The sequence below is a fragment of the Nomascus leucogenys genome, chromosome 15, assembly GCF_006542625.1.
Source record: "Nomascus leucogenys isolate Asia chromosome 15, Asia_NLE_v1, whole genome shotgun sequence".
Lineage (NCBI taxonomy): Eukaryota > Metazoa > Chordata > Mammalia > Primates > Hylobatidae > Nomascus > Nomascus leucogenys.
This window is the reverse complement of record NC_044395.1, coordinates 27,000,845-27,018,485: the sequence shown is the minus strand read 5'-3', so window position 1 is coordinate 27,018,485 and position 17,641 is coordinate 27,000,845. Positions and strand designations below refer to the sequence as shown.

The 17,641-nt window shown below is 45.1% G+C and overlaps 1 pseudogene across 1 annotated transcript; it reads left to right on the top strand.

The window, feature by feature from the left end:
* The first annotated feature begins 6,467 nt into the window (after positions 1 to 6,467).
* Positions 6,468 to 6,941, top strand: LOC100595762 (annotated as a pseudogene). Its single transcript, XR_004026042.1, has one exon. The product of XR_004026042.1 is annotated as a 60S acidic ribosomal protein P2 pseudogene (transcript).
* Positions 6,942 to 17,641: the final 10,700 nt, after the last annotated feature.

Here is a 17,641-nt window from a genome sequence, read left to right as displayed (position 1 = left end):
GTAGCAGGCGCCTGTAATCCCAGCTACTCAGGAGGCTGAGGCAGAATTGCTTGAACCTAGGAGGCAGAGGTTGCAGTAAGCTAAGATCGCGCCATTGCACTCCAGCCTAGGCGACAGAGCCAGATTCCGTCTCAAAAAAAAAAAAAAAAAAAAGAATAAGAAATGGGTCCAGTCATGGTGGTTCACACATGTAATCCCAGCACTTTGGGAGGCTGAAGCAAGAGGATCACTTGAGCCCAGGAGTTCAAGACCAGCCTGGGCAACATGTAGAAGCCCCATCTCTACAATAAAAAAAAAAAAATTACCCAGGTGTGGTGGTGCACACCTATGATTCCAGCTACTCAGGAGGCTGAGGTGGAAGGACTGCTTGAGCCCAGGAGATTGAGGCTGCAGTAAGCTATAATCACACCACTGCACTCCAGCCTGGGCAACAGAGTGAGACCCTGTCACAAGAAGAAGAAGAAAAAAGAAAGAAATAAAAGGAAATTCTCAAAGAAACAACAATACAAAACTTCCCAGAATTTAAAAGTGAGAGTCTCCATGATAGAAGAGCCCACAATTAAAAAGAAATGCATACATTGTAAAATTTAATGAAAATTTTTAAAAGGATCCTAAAAGCTTCCAGAGAGGAAAAAAAGCAAGTAGATCACAAATGTGTAAGAATGAGAATGGCAATGAAATTTTCAATCACAACACGGGAATCTAGAAGACAATACAAGGATGTCTTCAAAATTCAGATGAAAACTTATTTTTCAATCATAACACTATAGCCAGGGAAAGTGTTAATATAAGAGTAAAATAAAGACTTTTTTTGAGCACAAAAGTTCTCAAAAAATGACTTGCTACGTATCCTTTTGGTGGGAAACTATTGGAGAATGTGGTACACCAAACTGAAAGTTTATTTTTTATTTTTCATTTTTTTTTGAGACAGAGTCTCGCTCTGTCGCCCAGGCTGGAGTGCAGTGGCGCGATCTCGGCTCACTGCAAGCTCTGCCTCCTGGTTTCACACCATTTTCCTGCCTCAGCCTTCCGAGTAGCTGGGACTACAGGCACCCGCAACCACACCCAGCTAATTTTTTGTATTTTTAGTAGAGACGAGGTTTCACCGTGTTAGCCAGGATGGTCTCGATCTCCTGACCTCGTGATCCACCCGCCTCGGCCTCCCAAAGTGCTGGTATTACAGGGGTTAGCCACCGTGTCCGGCCTCAAACTGAAAGTTTATTAAGAAAGAAGGAGATATTTTCTTTTTTTTCTTTCTTTTTTTTTTTGAGATGGAGTCTCTCTCTGTCGCCCAGGCTGGAGTGCATTGGCATGATCTCGGCTCACTGCATCCTCTGCCTCCCGGGTTCAAGTGATTCTCCTGCCTCAGCCTCCCAAGTAGCTGGGACTACAGGCACATGCCATCATACTCAGCTAACTGTGTGTGTGTGTGTGTGTGTGTGTGTGTGTGTGTGTGTGTGTGTGTGTGTTTAGTACAGATGGGGTTTCACCATGTTAGCCAGGATTGTCTCAATCTCCTGACCTCGTCATCTGCCCGCCTCAGGCTCCTAAAATGCTGGGATTACAGGCGGGAGCCACCGCCAGGCCGAGAAGGAGATATTTTCTTTTTTTTTTTTTTCGAGACGGAGTCTCGCACTGTTGCGCAGGCTGGAGTGCAGTGGCGCGATCTTGGCTCACTGCAACCCCCGCTTCCGAGGTTCAAGCGATTCTCCTGCCTCATCCTCTCAAGTAGCTAGGACTACAGGCACACACCACCACACCCAGTTCTTTTTTTTTTTTTTTTTTTTTTTGAGATGGAGTTTCTCTCTGTCACCAGGCTGGAGTGCAGTGGCGCGATCTCAACTCACTGCAACCTCCGCCTCCCGGGTTCAAGCGTTTCTGCTGCCTCAGGCTCCTGAGTAGCTGGGACTACAGTCGCGCGCCACCATACCCAGCTAATTTTTGTATTTTTAGTAGAGACGGGGTTTCACTATGTTGGCCAGGATGGTCTCCATCTCTTAACCTCGTGATCTGCTAGCCTTGGCCTCCCAGAGTGTTTTGTATTTTTAGTAGAGATGGGGTTTCACCTTATTGGTCAGGCTGGTCTCAAACTCATGACCTTAGGCGATCCACCTGCCTCGGCCTCCCAAAGTGCTGGGATTACAGGCGTGAGCCACCATGCCTGGCAGAAGGAGATATTTTCTATTCTGTATTTTTTTTTTTTTTCGGACAGTCTCACTCTGTCGCCCAGGCTGGAGTGCAGTGGCACGATCTCGGCTCACGGCAAGCTCCACCTCCTGGGTTCATGCCATTCTCCTGCCTCAGCCTCCCGACTAGCTGGGACTACAGGCACCTGCCACCACGCCCAGCTAATTTTTTGCATGTTTTAGTAGAGATGGGGTTTCACGGTGTTAGCCAGGATGGTCTCGATCTCCTGACCTCGTGACCCACCTGCCTCGGCCTCCCAAAGTGCTGGGATTACAGGTGTGAGCCACTGGGCCCGGACTATTCTGTATTCTGGCTGGTTAATTGCGTCTCCTTCTGCAATCATCCACAGGAATGCAGTGGTACAGCTCCAGGAAGTGCTTTCAGAATTTTAGGCAGTTCCATGCTGGCTCTTTCACATGCATGACTTTCTTCTGTCCATAGAAAACACTCACTCATCCTTTGTCCAAAGAACAAAAAATACAGGTTAGTTCCAACACATAGGCAACCTCTTCTTGGCTCCTCCATTAGGAGGAATAAGCAGCAAGGTGCTCACTTTTTAGATTTCCTAAGTGGAGCTAAACACGCCCCGCAACTGCAGGGGGTACACATTGAGCTTGGTGAGTGGTCCTGTTGAGGCTCTTTCCCTGGACTTGAGACGGGGAACATCTACCCTTGTGGAAGAGAGAAAGAACATGCAGAACACTACCAGCTCTCTGCAAAACTTCCTCCTCATCACCAGCAACCCATGCCTTTTTGTTTGTTTGTTTGAGATGGAGTTTCGCTCTTTCACTCAGGCTGGAGTGAAGTGGGCAATCTCTGCTCACTGCAACCTCCGCCTCCAGGGCTCAAGTAATTCTCCTGCCTCAACCTCCCCAGTAGCTGGGATTATAGGCAGCCCCCCACCATGACCAGCTAACTTTTTTTGTATTTTTAGTAAAGACGGGGTTTCGACATATTGGCCAGGCTGGTCTTGAACTCCTGACCTCAGGTGATCCACCCACCTCAGCCTCCCAAAGTGCTGGGATTACAGGTGTGAGCCACCATGCCTGGCCTCATCCCTTTTTATATTGCAACCCATGACTTTTTATATTTTTTATATAAGTGAGTATTTACTTATTTTGAGACAGGGTCTCACTCTGTCACTTAGGCTGGAGTTCAGTGGTGCAATTTTAGCTCACTGTAACCTCCACCTCCCAGGCTCAAATGATCCTCCCACCTGAGCCTCCTGAGTCGCTGGGATTACAGGCACTCACCACCACACTTGACTAATTTTTGTATTTTTAGTAGAGACCGGTTTTCACCATGTTGCCAGGCTGGTCTCAAACTCCTGAGCTCAAGCAATCCACCTGCCTCATCCTTTTAAAGTGCTTGGATTACAGACCTGAGCCACTGCACCCAACCTAGGTGATTTTTTATATTCTGTATATAGTTATGGGTTTATGAGTTGAATGGCCAGTTTGAGATTTCTCCTTTGAAATCTCTGTATGTTGGTCTGAACGTCTACTTTGGAATATGTTCTGCATTGTGCAGGGGATTCAGTTGAGATTTCCATCATATTTTGTTACTCATTAACAAAAATTAAAATTAAAATGACCAGCTATCACTAAACTGCATCGTCTCTAAATTCTCCTGCAGCTCTAAAAGTTATATTGTGTGGGTAGGGAGAGGTATAGTTCAAGAGAAGAGCAAAATGCTAACAATGGTGACACTGAGAAGAGAATTTACGTACCTGTGTGGCACGATGTGGTCAGGTAAGAGTATAGTGGCTGGCCATGATGCATTCCCCATTACTATCCCCAAAAGCTTTGGAGGACAAGAGGAGCTAGCTGCAAGGATGACCACACAAGACTTCAAAGAACTAGTGGCCAAATACCATCATTTGAAGAGACCTGAAGAAAGCAAGTGGTTTGGAAAAACAAAAAACCTTTTTTCTTCTCCATTTTGAGATCTTTAGGATGTTAGGGAAATACAGTTCAATATATTAAACTCTCGGAAGGACTAGAATAGTGACTCTTTTATAATATACCGGGTCTGTATGTTTTTTAATAAAAATAGATGGCATTCTTTCTCGGTAACTCCATGGATGCATTATTGAAGAACGAAGGCTACATTCAGGCTGCCTATTACTAATGAAATGTTGCTTGACAGAAAATGTAGTAAGAGCTAAGCCATTTCTTAACGAATAATCAGAGTCCAAGCATTTAGCTCTGCTAAGGTGAATAGATCCCAAACACTCTTTGGTAGACTTCCAATCAGAAATAACTGGTGTCTGAGAAGGCTTAGAATTGGAAGAGAGCCAATTCTTTCTCTTTCCTCTCCCTCAACAATATTGATTTTTTAGCATCTTTGTAAAGTAAAAATTTCTGAGTGTTTTAGGTTTGGGACCAGAGGAAAATTTCAAAACTTTCACAGTTCCGAAATTCAAACAAAATGGCTTTCTTTAATGATCCTGAAATTCACTGTGATGATTTATACTCTAACCTTTAAGTCATTTAATTTTCAGTGGTGGGAAACATGAGGTAAGGAAAAATTAGAGTGATCAATCATCAAGTTAGTCGCCCTCAGCAAAACTGTCCATTTGATAGGTAAAAATTGCATGTCATTTATTTAATTTGCCTCTATTTGATGACTAGTGAGGCTGGGCATTTTTTTAGTGCTTAATGGCCATTTATATATTTTGATTTGTGAATAACCTTCTGATAGGTAGAGAGCGTCTTTTGATAAATTAGGTAGCAATTTTCAGTGAGGTAAACACGCTATATTTTGTCCCCACTATTTTTTAATTTGCACCTTAATGACATGATACTCCTTATAATTGAATAGATTACAGACCCCTAGACACAACGCAAAACAAAACCAAACCAACAAAAAACAACCGTCATCTCAAATGTGAACCACTATTAATGTTTCTGCCATCACTGATCTGCTCTCTATTTTCAGACAAGAAATGCATCTAAAAAGTCAATTGGGCAGGGTGTGGTGGCTCACACCTCTAATCCCAGCACTTTGGGAGGCCGAGGCAGGTGGATCACTTGAGGTCAGGAGTTCAAGACCAGCCTGACCAACATGGTGAAACCCCGTCTTTACTAAAAATACTAAAATTAGCCAGGCGTGATGGCACATGCCTGTAACCCCAGCTACTCGGGAGGCTGAGGCAGGAGAATCGGTTGAACCTGGGAAGCGGAGGCTGCAGCGAGCTGAGATCATGCCACTGCACTCCAGCCTGGGGAACAGAGTGAGAGACTCTGTGTCAAACAAACAAACAAACAGACAAACAAAAAGTTAACTGTTCTAAAAATAAATTCTTACCTTTGAAGGACAGACACCAACCAAAGTTTAACTTGCTTATCTATTATGCAAGTGAATTCACTGGGTTACCTACATGTATTTTCCTTTTTTTTTCTTTCTTTTCTTTTTTTTTTTTTTTTTTTTGAGATGGAATCTCCTTCAATCGCCCAGGCCGGAGTGCAGTGGCACGATCTCAGCTCACTGCAATCTCTGCCTCCCAGGTTCAAGCAATTCTCCTGCCTCAGCCTCCCTAGTAGCTGGGATTACAGGCATGTGCCATCATGCCTGGCTAATTTTTGTATTTTAAGCAGAGATGGGGTTTTACCATGTTGACCAGAATGGTCTCAAATTCCTGACCTCAGGTGATCTGCCTGCCTCAGCCTCCCAAAGTGTTGGGATTACAGGCGTGAGCCACCTCACCCAGCCCTACATGTATTTTCATGTTGAGTGGATGGACACAGGCATTTGGTTTTACCTGATTTAAAATTTTCTCAGGTTAAGTTACGGAAGTCATCCTCCACTATATAAAACTTTGAGGTCTATGTCCTCTGTGTGCTGTAGTGAATCCCAAACTACCTCCTGAGGAGGGGCTAGGCCCTGCCCAAGGGTGCTTCCTTTGCCTGCCTTTATGCCCTTCCAAGCCAACCTTCAAATGAGGTTGTCAATCCTCTCTCCAGCCCAGCTTACTGTTAAAATTTAGGACCCTGCCAGTCGCAGTGGCTCCCTCCTGTAATCCCAACACTTTGGGAGGCCAAGGAGGGTGGATCACTTGAGGTTGGGAGTTTGAGACCAGCCTGGCCAACATGGAGAAACCCCGTGTCTACTAAAAAGACAAAAATTAGCTGGGTGTGGTGGCGGGCGCCTGTAATCCCAGCTACTTGGGAGGCTGAAGCATGAGAATCGTTTGAGCCTAGGAAGTGGAGGTTGTAGTGAGCCAAGATTGTGCCACTGCACTCCAGCCTGGGTTATGAGAGTGAGACTCCTTCTCAAAAATAAATAAATAGCTTTTCCTCTCTGACGCCACCGAGGTCGCACGCGTGAGGCTTCGCCGCCACCGCCTCAGACGCCGCCGCGATGCGCTACGTCGCCTCCTACCTGCTGGCTGCCCTCGGGGGTAACTCCTCCCCCAGCGCCAAGGACATCAAGAAGATCTTGAACAGCGTGGGCATCGAGGCGGACGACGACCGGCTCAACAAGGTTATCAGTGAGCTGAACGGAAAAAACATTGAAGACGTCATTGCCCAGGGTATTGGCAAGCTTGCCAGTGTACCTGCCGGTGGGGCTGTGGCCTTCTCTGCTGCCCCAGGCTCTGCAGCCCGTGCTGCTGGTTCCGCCCCTGCCGCAGCAGAAGAGAAGAAAGATGAGAAGAAGGAGGAGTCTGAAGAGTCAGATGATGACATGGGATTTGGCCTCTTTGATTAAATTCCTGCTCCCCTGCAAATAAAGCCTTTTTACACATCAAAAAATAAAAAATAAAATAAATACATAAATACATAAAAATAAAAATTTAGGACCTTACCTCTAAAAATTAAAATTTAGGACCCTACCTTTTTGAGCGCTGGGGTTATACTCCAGGTGCCTGGCATTGAGAATAACATTGAACTCACAATCCTCGTCCACAGTAGGACAAATAGTATTTATGGAAGTTTGACTGAGTGGTCTATATACCCCTAGTGTATGTCAAGATCGATCCCTAGGAAAGACCAAACCAGAAGAGAGCTAGCTAGGCCCCAGCCTCTTATCATCTATTCTTGCTGAATTATGCTCAGACATGACGCCATCGATCTACCCTGAAGGGCATTTACATGAAACTATAAAACTCACTGGCCTCTCAGTTCCTTGATGTCCTCATCTTCATAGACATTTTTCATCTACACCACCTGAGGTACTCACTTTCTAGAGTGACATCCTGGAATTGTCATCACCAGAAATGGTACTACTTCCAAAATCACAAATCTAAGATCTCAACCTCCTTACTGTCCATCCAGTTCCTTTGCTCAAGTAGTGCAATGCCACAACTCAGTCTCAAAGAGTGCCAAACCATTGACACATTGACACTACCACTTTTTTCCTATCTTCACTTCCTTCCTTTTATTTTTTTTAGATGGAGTTTCGCTCTCATTGCCCAGGCTGGAGTGCAATGGCTCAATCTCAGCTCACTACAACCTCAACCTCCCAGGTTCAAGCAATTCTCCTGCCTCAGCCTCCGGAGTAGCTGGGATTACAGGCACCTGCCACCACACCCGGCTAATTTTGTATTTTTAGTAGAGACTGGGTTTCTCCATTTTGGTCAGGCTGGTCTCGAATTCCCGACCTCAGGTGATCCGCCTACCTCAGCCTCCCAAATTGCTGGGATTATAGGCATGAGCCACCGTGCCTGGCCCACTTCCTTCCTTATCCACCTTAGGTACTAATGCCTATATTTTTTTTCAGCTATTTTTTTTTCTTTTAAGATAGGGTCTCTCTATGTCACCCAGGCTAGAGTGCAGTGGTGTGATCACAGCTCACTGCAGCCACAACCTCCTGGGCTCTAGACTATCCTCCCACCTCAGCCTCCTGAGTAGCTGGGACTATAGGCACACACCATCACTCCCAGCTAATTTTTATGTATTTTGTAGAGATGGAGTTTTGCTATGTTGGCCAGGCTGGTCTTGAATTCCTGGACTCAAGCAATCTGCCCACCTCAGCCTCCCAAAGTGCTAGAATTAAAGGTGTGAGCCATAGTGCCCAGCCTTATTTTTTTCATCTTCTAAAAATTATTTTTTTATTTTTAATTTTTGTGGGTACATAGTAGGTGTATATGTTTATAGGGTACATCAGATATTTTGGTATAGGCATACAGTGCATAATAATCACATCATGGAAAATTGAGTATCCAACCATCCCCTCAAGCATTTATCCTTTGTGTTATAAACAATCCACTTATACTCTTTTAGTTTTTTTTTTTTTTTTTTTTGAGACAGAGTTTCACCGTTGTTGCCCAGGCTGGAGTGCAATGGCACGATCTCTGCTCACCGCAAACTCCGCCTCCCGTGTTCAAGCGATTCTCATGCCTCAGTCTCACAAGTAGCTGAGATTACAGGCATGCACCACCACGCCCAGCTAATTTTGTATTTTTAGTAGAGACAGGGTTTCTCCATGTTGGTCAGGCTGGTCTCGAACTTCCAACCTCAGGTGATCCACCCGCTTCGGTCTCCCAAAGTGCTGGAATTACAGGTGTGAGCCACCGCGCCCAGCTCTTTTGGTTATTTTTAAATGTACAATTAAATTGTTATTGACTATAGTCCTTATGTTGTGTTGTCCAATACTGGTCTTATTCATTCTTTCTTACTATTTTTTTTCTTTTTCTTTTTTTGTTTTGTTTTGTTTTGGAGATGGAATCTTGCTCTGTCGCCCAGGCTAGAGTTCAGTGGCATGATCTCTGCTCACTGCAACCTCTGCCTCCTGAGTTCAAGCGATTCTCCTGCCTCAGCCTCCCAAGTAGCTGGGACTATAGGCATGCGCCGCCACGCCCGGCTAATTTTTGTGTTTTTAGTATAGACAGAGTTTCACCATGTTGGCCAGGTTGGTCTTGAACTCCTGACCTCAAGTGATCTGTCCACCTCAGCCTCCCAAAGTGCTGGGATTACAGGTGTGAGTCACCGCACCAGGCCACTAACTATTTTTTTTGGTTTCCATTAACCATCTCCACCTCCCCACCATCGCTGCCCTCTTACTACCCTTCCAGCCTCTGGTAACCATCCTTCTATTCTCTATCTGCATGACTTCAATTGTTTTGATTTTTAGATCCCGCAAATAAGTGAGAACATGTGATATTTGCCTTTCTGTGTCAAGGCTTCAATTTATAATCACTCATGTAATTTTAAAAATCCAACAGTAATTTTTGCTTTGGCTATAGTTTGATGCAGGGCATGAAATGATGTCACAAGAACCCAGTTTTTTTCCTGGGCTTAAGAGCATTGGGCTAGGTGCAGTGGCTCACGCCTGTAATCCCAGCAGTCTGGGAGGCCGAGACGGGTAGATCACGAGGTCAGGAGATCAAGACCATCCTGGCTAACACGGTGAAACCCTGTCTCTACTAAAAATACAAAAAATTAGCTGGGCGTGGTGGCAGGCGCCTGTAGTCCCAGCTACTCTGGAGGCTGAGGCAGGAGAATGGCGTGAACCCGGGAGGCGGAGCTTGCAGTGAGCCGAGATCACACCACTGCACTCCAGCCTGGGCGACAGAGCGAGACTCCATCTCAAAAAAAAAAAAGCACTGCTTCCTCTAGGTTGGTTCCATTCTCAGGCAGGCTTTCTTCCCACCATGTCAAGGAGGTTGCATTCATTAGCCTCACAACCCTAGATCCAACCACAGGAGAGATTCCCTTCTTTAAGAGTTTTTATAAAAGTCCTGAGATTCACTAAGAATCACTAAGATGATGTGCACGTCATCCCCTCCTTCCCTGTCTTGCCTGAATGTGGATATAATGGCTGATGTTTAAGCAGCAATTTTGAGGTAAAAGCCACTTGTAGAACACGGCAGAGCAGCAATATAGACAGAGTCTAGCAATACAGACAGCTGCTCTATTAGTCCTGGCAGGCTCAACTTTATACTTCTTTTTACATGAAAGAGAAAAAAAAATTCCAACTTGTTTAAGCCACTGTTATTTTTGTTTTTTTCTGTCACTCACAGCCTAATCTAATCCTGATGAATGCCAAGTGCACGTATCAAGATAGACGATGGCATCTTAGGAGCCACATACTGTGTAATAATGTAAGAGCAAATTTTAACAAGTAGAAGATGAAAGAAAGTTTAATGGTGACCAAATCGTCTCTTACACCATCTTAATCAATTTTATTCTTTAAGCAATATGTGTGTACATACAAGGGATGGGAGGGTTGAAATATTTTGAGCTAGGAGTTAATGATTAGATTATTTATATGTTAGAAAGATTCTTCACGTGCTTTGATGGATATTTTGGAAGTGGGCAACACCGGGGAACTGAGTTTGCAACAACTCTAGCAAGAGACGATAAAGATCAAAATCAGGGCAACAGTACTGGAGAAGGCAAAAAGAAGACAGATTTGAAAGATATATATGAGGTAGAATTGGCCAAAATGTGGCCAGTCTGAATGACTTCTGAAGTGACAGAGGCAGATAGATCCTATTATAAGAATAAAACAGCTGATATTAGAAGTAGCATTCCAGAGAGATGATATTTTTTTAAATGCAGATATCTATGCTGTAGAATTTTTTATTCACTATTTTCATATATAGTTCTCACAAAAGTTCTGAGATTCACATGCATGTTATGTCTGAATCAATGGGCATAGTTTATTGGCGTGTACATATATTTAAATCACTATTACATGTCAGTTATCATTTGGATCAGTTCTTCCTCTTGTAGCAAGCAAGATAGCTTCAATCTACTGCCTCAGGCATGCAACTGAACTGTAACTTTATCTTTCTACAACTAAACTTCGTCTTGACCTAGAGCCTCCATTCCACTTGATGACATAAGTGGTTATAGTTACTTAAGACATTTAGCTATTTAAGACATTTTTTCCAGATATTATAGATTTAAACTCTGTCAATTCAAGATATTTTTTCCCTCTTTCCATATTTGTTCAGGTCATTTAAACACCTGGATGTTTGGATTTTTTTTTTTTTTGAGACAGAGTCTTGCTCTGTTGCCCAGACTGGAGTGCAGTGGCGCAATCTTGGCTCACTGCAAGCTCCGCCTCCCGGGTTCACGCCATTCTCCTGCCTCAGCCTCCCGAGTAGCTGGGACTACAGGTGCCCGCCACCACGCCCAGCTAATTTTTTGTATTTTTAGTAGAGACGGGGTTTCACCGTGTTAGCCAGGATGGTCTCGATCTCCTGACCTCGTGATCACTGTGTTAGCCAGGATGGTCTCGATCTCCTGACCTCGTGATCCGCCCATCTCGGCCTCCCAAAGTGCTGGAATTACAGGCTTGAGCCACCGTGCCCGGCCACACCTGGATGTTTATATGAGCTCATTGTGTAGCTGCACCAGACCAATCTGGTTCAGCCACTTTTTTTTTTTTTTTTTTTTGAGACAGTGTTTCGCTCTTGTTGCCCAGGCTGGAGTGCAATGGCACAATCTTGGCTCACTGCAGCCTCTGACTCCCAGCAATTCTCCTGCCTCAGCCTCCCGAGTAGCTGGGATTACAGGCACCCGCCACCATCCTCTGTTAATTGTTTGTATTTTTAGTAGAGACGGGGTTTCATTATGTTGGCCAGTCTAGTCTCAAACTCCTGGTCTCAGGTGATCCACCCACCTTGGCCTCCCAAAATGCTGGGATTACAGGCATGAGCCACTGTGCCCTGCCCTTTTTTTTGAGACAGAGTCTCACTCTGTCACCCAGGCTGGAATGCAGCGGCAGGATCTTGGCTCACAGCAACCTCTGCCTCCTGGGTTCAAGTGATACTCCCACCTCAGACCCCCAAGTAGGTGGGACCTCAGAAGCTCACACCACAGCTGGCTAAGTTTTTGTATTTTTAGTAGAGACAGGGTTTCTCCATGTTGCCCAGGCTGGTCTCCACCTCCTGGGCTCAAGGAATCCGCCCGCCTCGACCTCCCAAAGTTCTGGGATTACAGGTGTAAGCCACCCTGCCAGGCCTGGTTCAAAGTTGTGTTTGTTTTTCAGTTGCCATGAACCCTCACGTCACTGTAACCTGAGCATGCCCAGATGAACAAAGCATTGCAACCACATGGAGAACCTAAGTGCTCAGACCAAGAAGCAGGGACTGAATTAAGAATTGGAAACCACATGGCAGGATCCAATCAGATCAAGCCCTGGTGTCACCCTGTGGCAGGATCTAGTCAGATCATGCCTCCCAGCATCACCTTATTGCCAGATTCAGTCAGATCCCATCTCTTTACCTTATGCCTGTAAAACCTGTCCCAGCCCCCAGCCTGGAGAGGCACTGCTTTGGGAGCTATTCCCAGTGTTTTCCTTACTTGCTGCAAGTAAGAAAATCCCCTTGCTAAATCCTCCTTGGTTGTTGTCATTGGGCTATCACTCGCCAAGCATCCAAACTCACCTATTGTGGGGGTAACAACTGGATTGGAGATAGGGAGTGAAATTGACCATTGGTTCAACTGAGAGATGACAAAGGCCTTCACTAACGCAATAGCCATAGGGTTTGTTTGTTTTTTTTTAAAGGGAAGGTCTTGTTATGATGCCCAGGTTGGTCTCAGGCTGTCCTCCCTCCTTGGCCTCTCAAAGTGCTGGGATTACAGGCGTGACCCACCATGCCCATCCTGGGTCTTATGTTTTAAGTATAGAGGAGTATACAGAGAGAATACTACCACCTAGATGCCCCTCACTGCAAATATGACAAAATAAAATAATGGCTACACAAGTTAGAAAATTATTATTACATTTTTGAAGTGTAAATTGACTTCTCTGATTCACTTTACCCCTTCTGATTCACTTCTGATAGCCTGTCCTACTCAGAAAATAATTGTGAAGACATAAATGGTGATATTTTAAAGTATTAAGAATGGCATGGCCAGGCAAGGTAGTTCACACCTATAATCCCAGCACTTTGGGAGGCCGAGGTGATACAAGAAGGGGGCAGGGAAGTGTTGGGTAGAGAAAGGCGGGGTCCCTGGCAAGGGCTGCACCCTCGGGCCTGTGCCTACAGACCTAAGTGAGAACAGGTACTCTTGTTTTCATGCCCAGATGTTGAATTTTCCAAAACCACTCTGGCCCACCATGACCCTCATCCTGTGCCCATAAAAACCCAAGACCATAGCAGGCACACACACAAGGGGCTGGATGTCGAGAGGAGCAGAGGAGCAGAAGAACACACCAACAGACACCAGCAGACACTGGCAGGCCATCAACAACAGGACAAGGTGGAATTCGGTCAGGCGTGGTCCGAGGAGAGCCCAGCCGCTAGGTGGCGCAACTCCAGGGGAAGACCACCTTCCCACTCCATCCTCCTTCCGGCTCCACATCCATCTCACTGAGAGCTACTTCCCCCACTCAATAAAACCTTGCACCCATCCTCCAAGCCCACATGTGATCCGATTTTTCCAGTACACTAGGGCAAGAACCTGGGATACAGAAAGCCCTTGTGATAAGGCAGAGAGTCTAATTGAGCTGCTTAACACAAGCCACCTCCAGAAAGCAAAACTGAAAGAGCACACTGTAACACACGCCCACTGGGGCTTCAGGAGCTGTAAACACTTAACCCTAGATGCTGCTGTGGGGTCGGAGCCCAAAAACACTCCCCAGTACCTGCATGCTCTACATGCTCCCCCTAGAGGTTTGAGCAGCCGAGCACTGAAGAAGCAAGCCACATCCCTGTCCCATGCCCTGTGAAGGGGATAAGGGAACTCCTCCAGTTTCAGAGGCAGGCGGATCACTTGAGCCCAGGAGTTCGAGACTAGCCTGGGCAACATGGTGACATCCTGTCTGTACCAAAAATACAAAAACATTAGCCAGGCATGGTGGTGTGTACCTGTGGTCCCAGCTACTCAGGAGGCTGAGGTGGGAGAATCACCTGAGCCTGGGGAGGTCGAGGCTGCAGTGAGCCATGATCTCACCACTGCACTCTAGCCTGTGCCACAAAGTGAGACCGCGTCTCAAAAAAAAAAAAAAGAGAAAGAAAAAGAATGGCATGAACATATATTCCAACATGACATCTAATTTTATGAAATTACATATCAGTTCACTCTATTCATAAACTCTGGAAAATTTTCCTTCTCAAGCCGTCTCATTAGATAGATGAGACTAGCTTATCATTTCAAATCGCAACTTTGGTTCCAGTTTAATCAGCCCCGGATTGTGAGAATAGAGGGATTAAGGATAGTGAGGAAATTAATCACTCTATATGGACCCTCAATAGTCTAGCTCATGATTCTCAGGTAGAGCCACTAGGAAAATATCCAATTCTGACATCAAATATATTATCAAAAGTAACCCTTGGTAGAAAAAAAGTTACAAAACATTCAGTTAATAAACAGTGTACAAAATTGTAGCTGATAACACCCATTCTTCACTCTCAGACTTTTTTTTTTTTTTTTTTGAGACGGAGTCTAGCTCCGTCACCAGGCTGCAGTGCAGTGGCACGATCTCGGCTCACTGCAACCTCTGCTTCCCAGGTTCAAGCAATTCTCCTGCCTCAGCCTCCCAAGCAGCTGGGATTACAGGCGCGTGCCACCACGTCCAGCTAATTTTTCTATTTTTAGTAGAGACAGGGTTTCACCATGTTGGTCAGGCTGGTCTCGATCTCATGACCTCGTGATACACCCACCTCAGCCTCCCAAAGTGCTGGGATTATTACAGGCATGAGCTACCGTGCCCGGACGAAATCAGACATTTTTATATTTTTTTATTTTATTTTTTGGGTGCGGGGACAGAGTCTTTCTCTGTCACCCAGGCTGGAGTGCGGTGGCACAATCTCGGCTCACTGCAAACTCTGCCTTCTGGGTTCAAGTCAGTTTTGTGCCTCAGCCTCCCAAGTAGCTGGGACTACAGCTGCACACAACGAGGCCCAGCTAATTTTTGTATTTTTAGCAGAGGTGCGGTTTTGTCATTTTGGCCAGGCTGGTCTTGAACTTCTGGCTTCAAATGATCCACCTGCCTCAGCCTCCTGAAGTGCTGGGATTACAGGCCTAAGCCACCGCACCCCAACCTAAATTTTTTTTTTTAATTCTCATCCAAAATCTTCATGTCCGAAATAAAATATTATTATCTTTTTTATTTAAAGGTCCGTTATCCTGATTTTGTCTTCTAGAAGGAAACTTATGGATACTTTAAATTTATTTTCAGTAAATATTTATTGAGTGTCTACTATATTCCAGATGGATACATTTGTGAATAAAACAAACCAAAATAAAAATTAGACTCATGGAACTCACAGCATCTTGGTGGAGGCAGACAGTGAACAAAATTATTAAGTAAAATACATATTACATTACATGATGATAAGTGCTAAGGAGAAAAATAAAGCATAGAAGGGCATGAAGGTCCAATTTTTTTTTTTTTTTGAGAGTGAGTTTTGCTCTTGTTGCCCAGGCTGGAATGCAGTGACACCATCTCGGCTCACTGCAACCTCCACCTCCCAGGTTCAAGCGATTCTCCTGCCTCAGCCTCTGAATTAGCTGGGACTATAGGCGCACGCCACCACACCCAGCTAATTTTGTATTTCAGTATAGACAGGGTTTCACTATGTTGGCCAGGCTGGTCTCAAACTCCTGACCTTAGATGATCCACCCACCTGGGCCCCCCAAAGTTCTGGGATTACAGGCATGAGCCACCACGTCCAGCCACGAAGGTGGAATTTTACATGGAGTAGGAAGGGAAGGCTTCATGGAGATATTTGAGTGCAGGGTGAATGAGGTAAGGGAGCAAGCCATGTAAAGATGAAGGGGAGGAGCTGCTCCAGAGGTAACAGCAAGTGCAAAGGCTCGGAGGTGGCAGCCTTCCTAGATGCTTGAGGACCATCAAGGAAGCCAGTATGGTTATTGAGGAGACACTAAAGGGAAGGTAGAAGATGAGACTCAAGAGGTAATGAGTGTCAGCAATCACAGAGCACATGGAGAATTTCTAAGCATTTTAAGGGAATCTCAGAACCAGAAGATGCATTCGAGATCATCTAGCTCACTGGGTTTTGACATTTGTTTACTTTGATCCGAAATAAATATATTTTATTTCTTGACATGGCACACACATGTGTATATACATACACACGTATTCACACATACACATAGTAATGAAACAAAAATTTAATGAAACAGGCCAGGCGTGGTGACTTATGCCTGTAATCCCAGCACTTTGAGAGGCTGAGTCAGGAGAATTGCTTGAAGCCAGGAGTTGAGACAAGACTGCACAACAAAGGGAGACCCTGTCTCTACAAAAAAATAATAATAATAAGCCAGGCTCAGCAGCATGCATCTATAGTCCCAGCTACTTGGGAGGTTGAGGAGGGAAGAGCACTTGAACCCAGGAGTTCAAGGCTGCAGTAAGCTGTGATCATGCCACTGCACTCCTGCCTGGGCAACAGAGAAAGGCTCTGTCTCAAACAAACAAAATCTATGAAACATATTTATCATGATGTATGATACACCCTGACATTTGGTTTTGAAGTCTGGTGGTTACTCACCAAATTGATTTTACAATTCCCCTCTCTTATTTTTGTTTTTTTGTTTGATTTTGTGGGCTTTTTTTTTTTTTTTTTTTTGCAGAGCTTTGCTCTTGTTGCCCAGACTGGGGTGCAATGGCACGATCTTGGCTCACCACAATCTCTGCCTCCCGGGTTCAAGCGATTCTCCTGCCTCGGCCTCCCAAGTAGCTGGGATTACAGGCGCACACCACCATGGCTGGCTAATTTTGTATTTTGGGGGCTTTCTTTAGCCTTCAGAAAGCATAGCAGAAATAAACAACCCTCATTTTGAAAAACACTCAACCCTTTCAGTTGTAGCTCAATCTTTTTAGTTTCCAGATGAGGAAACAGAGACCCAGAGAGTAAGTGATTTGTCAAAATTTTCCCAAAGGTAGTGGCAATGCTGGGACAAGAACCCAGGTCTCCCGACTTCTTGTCCAGGGCTTTGTACAACAAAAAGAAGCCAGATCCTCCTCTCCAGCACTTCTCATGCTTCACTTTAGTTTTTTGAGTTTTTGTTTCATTGGTATTGTTTTTGTCTTTTGTTTTTGTTTTGTTTTGTTTTGTTTGAGACAGAGTTTCACTCTGTCTCTCAGGCTGGAGCGTAGTGGTGCGATCTCGGCTCACTGCAACCTCTGCCTCCCAGGTTCAAGCAATTCTCCTGCCTCAGCCTCTGGAGTAGCTGGGATTACAGGCATGTGCCACCACACCCGGCTAATTTTTTTGGATTTTTAGTAGAGATGGGATTTCACCGTGTTAACCAGGATGGTCTCGATCTCCTGACCTCATGATCTGACCACCTCGGCCTCCCAAAGTGCTGGGATTATAGGCGTGAGCCACCTGCCTGGCCTGGGGTTTTCGTTTGTTTGTTTTTATTTTTTTGCCTATTTCGTTTTTGTTTTTGTCTTTGAGACAGGCTCTTATTCTGTCACCCAGGTTGGAGTGCAGTTGTACAATCACGGCTCACTACAATCTCAATCTCTCAGGCTCAAGTGATCATCTGCCTCAGCCTCCTGAGTAGTAGGGACTATGGGCTTGCAC